This window comes from Pseudopipra pipra, chromosome 7 (genome assembly GCF_036250125.1).
Source record: "Pseudopipra pipra isolate bDixPip1 chromosome 7, bDixPip1.hap1, whole genome shotgun sequence".
NCBI classification, from domain to species: Eukaryota; Metazoa; Chordata; class Aves; order Passeriformes; family Pipridae; genus Pseudopipra; species Pseudopipra pipra.
In genome coordinates, this window is record NC_087555.1 from 15,184,105 (window position 1) to 15,192,690 (window position 8,586).

An 8,586-nucleotide genomic window follows, 5' to 3' on the forward strand; every position below is an offset into this window, starting at 1 on the left:
CCAAGGATAATCTTAAAAGAATTGATAAAATGCCTCCATAGCATTTTTTGCTGCATCAAGTACGGTATTTGAATCCTCCGTCATTTACAGACATGCTTGGCTACTCAGGACATAAAAGGTTTTTCTTGTTGTAGAGTCAGTGAACAGTAGTTTACAAAACACAGGAAACCTACCTAACATTTTGTGTCTCAGAGTGGAAGATCATCCATGATCTGAGTTTTAAAAGAGAAGACAAATTAAGGGATATCAAGCTGTAGTGCTGAATTCCTGAGATGGATCTGACTTAATTTAGGCTGTACGGTTATGAATGTAAGGAAATTTTCAGTTTCCTGAAGTTTTAGGCTGTTTTTCTCAGTGAAAAAAAATGAAAATATAAGTTATATGACAAGAAATAAGAGTTGTGGTTAAGGCACTGGTTTAAAAATATCCAGAAACACAATGAGTTTTGAAGATACATAAACCTTTATGAAAGTAAACGTGAATCTACAGCCCTCGGAAGTCCAGGCGTTTTTGTTACTAATATGTCTCATGACCTTGCCCACACAACGTTTTTACATGCACTATCATTAATCATTAGCGCTATTAGAGATACAGCACAATATAATTAAATTAATCTCAATTTACTAAAATATTAACATACAAACAGCTACCAAGTTTGTTAAATCACAATGCTATGACAAATTGACTAAAACTCGTGATCAGTATAACAAACAACGTAACTGAAGTTTAAAAATATTTCTATGCATTTCTTTTTTGGAAAAAATAGAACAGGTTATTGACTTTACTATGGTGACATTTTATTTTGTGATTAATTTTAAAATAACATTGTAAAAACTATAAACTCATTTTAATTTGACAAGCGTTTGGTAATTAATTTTCAAACAATGCTATGGGAATCTGAGAAGCACTCTTCATTTGACATGTATTTTATAATTTATTTTAAAACAATGCTGCACAAATCTGCAAAGGCATTATTCATTTGAGAGTTCATTAATTATGCAAATGAGTTGCAATTAACAAATCTGTTCTGAGGATGGCATTTGCATAATAATGAACTTCATGTTTGTGACATTATTTAATAAGATACCTTTGTGCATTTTTAAACAAAACACCCTTGTGAATACTTCAGTTAAAAATGGACAACAAGTCAGTAACATTAAAAGCCAAAATACTACCAAGAGCAGTATCACTAAAATAATTCAAATTGCCTAAGCTCTCAGTAATAAAAAGGGATATAAAAGCTGATTCTTTTATTAACCTCTCCCTTCCAAAACATAGACTTTATTTTTCATTTATGGTGTTTTCAAAATGGTGCTTAAGAAATGACATTGGGAAAGAACCGGTATTTATCAAGACAGCTGGAAATAAACAAATGAATGCAAACCCCTATTTAGCATTGCTGCTCTGTGACATAGATTGAATCCATGACTATGCGATGATGGGTTTTATTACAATCTTATATGCAGCATGTGAGCCAAAACTCTAGTGATGATCTTTTGCTGGTTGTATGCTTAACAAATGGCAGCAGCATCAAAACCGTACTTTGGGCTAAACATTCTTGCTAAAAGAGAATGGTTTAGTAAAGCCCTTTTGTTTCCACTAGTGCAGCAGTGAGTTGCAGCTCATTGCAGCCAGAGATCTGTTCCCACACATCCCATGCAGAGCTTAGAGCAGCAAAGTTTTTAGGGCAATGGAGACCTGCGTGGTAACTGGAGGCAAGATTGTCAGCATGAAGAAAAGGGACTTCAGTCAATCATGAAGCCTTTGTGGCACCTATTTTTGTGTTTAGCCCAAGACAGTGTTGCTTGGCAACGCTCTGGCAGAGTCTTGGTCCTCTGATGGGAGACGAGAGGCAATGAATCAGTGACGCGACTGATAAATTCACAGTGGCACCTTTGAGGTGCATTGCCTGCAAGCTCAGAAGGCTGGAAATCCTTAGATAGGGCTTCCAACCTTCCCTAGTGCCAGTGACTCTTCTCTGCCATTTCTTACATTTATTATTCTGCCGTCTGTGACTGGTGAGGAATTATTGTGGTGCAGAGCGGTGTGTGAATTCTCCAGGACTCAGTCAAGTGCTTTGAAATGCATGTGACAGCAGCTTTCATCTGAGAAAGTAAGTTAAATATTCAATAAAAGCAGGCAAAACCAGGATAAAGAGATATGAAAAAGATGAAAAAAATACCTGCAGAAAGTTGCATCTCCAAACTCGTCAGTGCTTGGAGAAAAATAACTTAATCAGCTATTTTTGACAGAAAAGTTAAAAGTAATGAACAGGAGGGGGAAAAGGAGAGTGTATGAGAAACTTTTTTATGAAAAGATTTGACTGATGTTATATTCCTATTTATAGTTACACTCAGGGTAGTCAAAGATAATGATTTTATTAACATTAACATGTAGTAGTGCCAAGGAATTTCAGCTGAGAATGACACCACTTGTGACATACAATATATGGGAACTTCCCATCTGGGAGAACTTACAGTTGAATAGGCAAGGTAGAGAGACAACTTGGGCAGAAGGGGATAAAGCAGACAAAATAACGGCATTTTGAGATGTCACATCAAACCCACAACACTTCTGTTCATACCGTTAAAAAGCTCAAAGAGATGAGGTTTTGTTAAGAGACAAAGAGGAATGGAGAGGGGAGACAAGAGAAAGGGGATGTGAATAGAAGGGTGAGGCAGAATAAAGTGATGATATCAAAGGGTTTCAAAAAAGGGACCACATGTACTTGATAAGTGTGCAAAAGTCATTCTTCTTGGCAACATCGAAGGTACCTGCTGCAGCTGTTCCTTCTCAGCTCCATCTCGGTGGCCATTAGCTGATGCCAACAGCAAGTTCTGTGGCTTTTAGTTTTACTTCTGTTACCCAGAGGCCCAGTGGCTAAGCTTTGGTATCTGCAAAAGACCTCTGTACTAACATTTTCATTTCAGGGGGGAATGAGAGGAAGGATCTTACATCTCAGCCCTTTCTATCAGGGTGTTGCAGTAATTCCAGTCTTCAAGATATCCTCAACCAGTATGGGAAGAGAGAGCATGTTGGCTCTTCTGTGTGAACAACTGAACAGAAGTTACCCCTTAGTACAAAGTTAGCAGAGGAAGAACTTTTAACAACCCAAATGTCTGTTATTTTACATTATGTGTGAATAGGTGACAGACTGAAAAGAAACAACTAGATATGGTTACTAGATCATAAAGTGATCTCTCCTGAGGAGTGGCCATGCTACTTCGTTGCTGCCTTTTCCTCTTCTTTTTATAATATTTGTACTTTTAATTGCCATCTCCACTACTCATATTTCTTCTGAGCATCCTTCTCAGGGAACCCTGCCATACAATGATGTCCCAAAAATGTTTGGGATGCTGTTGGTGTTCTTATCTTCCCTCAAATCACATGAGGTGTGCTGTCTCCCCCAAGCATGTCCCACTGCTTCGGCTTCAGTCTAGTTTCATTCACAGATTTTAAATAATTTTGATAACCTTCTCCTTTGTGATCCCACCGCCAGGAACTAGCAGCTCACTGGAATTAATCTATGCTGCTTTACATGGGCAGTTTACACATGCTTCTTGATCTTTGGGTCTTTCTCAGCTTCTTACTTCCTGGCAGCTTGAACACAGCTTTTGGATACTCTTTTAGTTAGCCAGTGATGTGCCATCTCCATCATTCAGTATTTACAGGACAAGTGGTGACTTTCAGAATCTTTCTGATATTATTAATTGGTATTTTTCTTGAAATGTTCATGTCAGTCAAGTCATTTACTTGATTGTCAAATCAGGATTTATTGCAGTTTTCTCTCTGTTTTGAGATATCTCTTCAGGTGGGATTTCCACTTTTTACTGGGACAATAAGTGGAGCAAGTATAAGGGTATTGCTATATTAAGTGAACCATCTTTGGACATTTTAACACATTCACAGATGTCTTGGTTCATAAAGCAGTTGGGAAGCCTTTGCTGTACTATGCAAATTTGAGATATTATTTCTACTATTAAATAATAACTAAGGATCCTCTCCTTTCTATTTTGAAATATCATTAACAGGGTAGCAACTGTTCATATAATTTTGCCACACAGAGTGAAAACCCAGTCTTAGATGTATATTCTTCTATTTGTATTGATCATCCATAAAATATTGCCCTCAGAAAATGTTTATATTTCTTTTTATCTTAGTTGCTTTGATGAATTCAACTTTTGCAGTTAACTCAGTCTACATCTATATAACTAGAACTCAGTAGAGATGTTCTTGATATGTGACACTTCTATTTTTGTTTTACCAAAGTAAAATTTTAGTGCTTTGAAAAAGAAATAGAATCTAATCCAAGTTCAGTCCAAATTGCACCATTGGATCAAGTAGTGAGGTTTTGATATTTGCCCTAGAACAGAGTAAAACTGGACGTGATTTCCAGATTTCTGTAATTGTTGATAAATGTGATTCTTCTTTCCACATAGAGAACATATTTCTTAAAATTAATTTGTAGACAGAAGGAAATAACATGCAATTAGATCATGTAAACATTCATTATTTCATGTAAAATAATTAATAGCTCAGCAATTGCTGTAGGAAAATAATGTATTAACGCTAGTCAGTTCTTGTTCAATTTTGCTTTATATGAGTCAAACACTGGGTATGACCAGAAGCACTTGGGACAAATTGTACTTCCTAAAGTCTCTCCAGGTGAAAGCATGACAGGAGTAGCCAACTGGTACAATATTGAACTGGAGATTAAAAGGAACTGCTATATCTCAAAATCCCAAACCAGTGAAGTTAATCTTTTGCTCTTATTTCATAGCATTTATTATATTCCATCTTATATGTCTCTACTGAAACTTTATTGTCAATTCTCAGTGTCTTGGGAGCTTGATTAACCTTGCAAACTGGTGCTTTTGTAACAGCCCCTAATGTGAAAATCTGCAGCAAGAGACTAATGGTCTGAATACACACTGTTCTGGAGGTGCTTAGTTCTGCAGATTCTCAGGGACGGTTTACTTGGAAAAGGTTTGCAGAACTGGACTGATGAAGGTTTCAGTTATATATTCTGGCTAGATTTTTAAAATATGCAGATGTATACACCTGCACACACCTGTAAAATATGCAGGTGTATAGAACTGCCCAAGGGGAACAGAGGGCTGCAGTGCTAATCAATCGTCCTAAATCTTACAAAAAAAGCCAAAACAGTATTATGAAGACAGATAACACACACTATAAAAAAAATAGGTGCATATAGCACTGGTATTCCTAAATAGGTACTCGGCTGCAGGTGTGCACAACATTTTTGGTGTTTCCTTATTGCCCACGATGGAGACTACTGAGAACTATGTTAGCACTGAATATTAATACAGATGGGCATAGCCTATGCTACAAGAAAAAATGATCCACTCTTGTAAATTATGTAACATTGTTATTAGTAGATATATCCTATCTACTGTGATAACACCGCAGTGGAAACACAGGTTTCAAGGAAGCTGCTGTGGAAACAAAGGCCATGGTTTCTGTAAGCTCCTGGAGAAAAGGAACTGAAAGGTTAAAGCTGAGGCTCTATAATGAGTTGACCATTTGACTGTAGCCTCTGGCGTATTTCTACTGTGTCTCACTCCCAGCTATTGACCCTTCTGCTGTTAGATAGTGGAATCTCCTAGTTTTTCTATATTTAATAACACTGCAAAGACCAGCAAGGTGTTTAGCACCAGAAAGTACTGTGAACTGGTTTTGTTTACTAGCTAGCAGTGTCCTAAATCTGAGGAAGTGATGCTTATAAAATACAAGGTACAAATAACTGATTTTCGCCTTCTACAGATAAAGACACCCTTTTCACCGATTTATGCTATCCTTTCATTTGTGCTGAGACCAAAGGACAAATTCCCCTAGAATAATTGAATTTTATTTTGTACTGTCTTCCTCCTATGTATTGGCAATGTAATTAACATTTTCAAGGATGTGAAAGCAATAGATACACTAAAACATTTGGAAAGGTTTTGTTTTTCTCTTATGTACTCCTGAGCTCCTAGGTATTTCAAATGCTTGCTACTGTGAAGTGAATGTGTACCAGAGAGTACAATGAATCTTACCGGTGTGTACATATAAGATCCCCTTGAAAACTAAACGTTGGATGAAGCAAACAATCCTGGTTACATCCCATTTTTGACCTTTTAATAATTTCTAAATGCTGACTTGTTGTAGCACCAGGAGGTGCTATTTTTGACCAAGCTGTATATAACCATGAGCTGAATAATTGACAAGGGAAGAAACAAACAGCGTGCTGTGTTTTTGTGAAAGGACGAACAGAGACTGAACCCAGGAGGGACAGGCCCAGCAGAAGCAGTGGTCTTGTTGGCAAGACAGTTTTCCTGCATTATTTTGTAAATTTCTCTAACATCCATTCACAAGTAGCCTCTGAGCCAATGGAAAATTCCTACAAACATGAAGGTTCAGAGTGAGGTATTGCTTGATTGAAATGATATCCTTGCTCCAGTTTACTCTCTGGCTATAATGTTCTCCAGTATTTACACAAGTTTCTGTCAACTTAAAGCTCTCTCTTTTAGTTTTTTTACCAGATTTTTTTCTACTTGCTTGACCATCACACTGTGTTTTGTCCAGCACATCATAAGAGATATTCTTCATGCACAGGTTGAGTTTCACTCTGCAGCATTGCATAAATGATCCTCTGTGCCATATAGTGACTGTTTTAACTGGATCCTGCCAGAGCTTCTTTGTGGAGCAAAGGAGGTAGCAGAAGGAAATACCCCTTTCTTTTATACTCTCACATTCTGTTCTTCTCAGTCCAGATCTGTAATTATATAGGCTTGGCTGTGGGCAATAGTTAAATGGGAAAAGTACATTCTTTGGTCTTTCTAGTACGTGCATTCTTTGTGTTGGGTAATTTCAAGTACAAAAACTTGTCATCAGACTTGTTCATTTGTAGAGTGTGTTATTTCCTTCTGGGATTTCAGTCACTATCTTCACATCTCTAGTGGTGTCAGTGCCATTGTTTTTATCACTCACATAGTACTTATCTTGCTTAAGTATTAACTTTTATATAAAATATAAAATATATTAAACCTTTTCCTGCTCTTTTCCGTCTCTAATTATTCTTTCCTAATGTGACCATTTCCAGCCACATTCTTCTTTCTGCTTAGGATCATTGCACCCATGTAACCATTGAGAGATTGTTTGAAACCTGTCTTATCCAACCAGACAGTGTTCTTAGAGGCTGTATAAATGTGTGTTTTGATTACAGTGAATTAAGCTGACCTATAAAATATCTCTTGCTGTTCATACCCCCAGTTACATACTTGTTTGTCTCTTCAGGGTGTGCAAAGCTTTTGAAGAAAGACAGGACAACAAATTTTCTAGGTTAGAACAGGTGCTCTGAACACATCATATGTCTGGTTTTTTATCTGCAAACATGAGAAAACACAGTGAGTAAGGAAAACCCTGTGTAATAGATTCATGTAAGTTGGCTATGTTTAGCCTTCAACTTGAATACTGTTCTATTTGGCTAGTACTAAAAACCAGATAAAAGATAAGGAGACCTAACTACAACTGAAATTAAAGCACCTTTCTACATTTTATAAATGCCACACATTGAAACGCCAGAAGGAGGAGGGCTTTTAATCTTGTTTCCATTCTTTATTAAGATGCTTTGTGTAATTAGTTGCATTTCTATTGGAATAAATGGCAATTTGGAATTCATCCAAATTGAAAACCTAAATGAAAAAGGAGCATTAGTGGTGGATTGCATGCTAAAAGAGGCAAACTTCTCTAGGGCAGATCTGTTCATGCAACTTGGCCCTGCTTAAATAAAATCTATAGAATCCATGTGGAATTTAAGAGGGAATGTAGCACATAGGATGGATGGGAATGCAAAAGAAAACAGATTTTCAGCCAGAAGGGCAATTCACTTATAGTTTAATGAAAACTCCCTCAAACCAGACAGAATTATGTATGCCATGTAGAAAGTTTGTTTTGAAATTAAAAAAAAGGAAGCCTAAAAATAAATGCAAAAATATGACTGTGTATTTTACATTATTGAATTGAGTGTGATTCAACAGTGACTGATACTAGGACTTAGTTGCCAAATGAAATGATGGTGTATTCAGGTGACAGCGTTATAAAAGTACTCTTGATGCTGCTGTAGGGTATAGTGTGTCACTGCTTCCAATTATAAATTCCACTTTGCAGCTGGTTTTTTGGCCCTTTTAAAGTATTTGAAAGGCATAAAATTTTCACCTATTTATTCAAGCAGTTATGAATTATAAATATTTTTCCTCCTGTCTTTTTTTTTTTTTTTTTTTTACAGCTAAAGATTTGAAGACACTAATCTGTGATGTACTCTCAGTGCTTTGGGGGAAAATGGGAAATGACTAACTTAGTTTTGTTTGGGGACGTTGTTATTGATAATGCACATTACCTGTCTGGGGATAAATATTTCATAAAGAGTTTTAGTGCAGAGATTTGTGTGCATGAACAACAACCACACAGGACATGATGGACTGGAATGCCTCTGAAAGGGCTGTCACAGTCTATTGTGTCAATCTAAGAGCTGGAGTGTGCTTGAATAAAATTAAAAAGTCTCTGTGTTTGTTCTGGTGACATTTT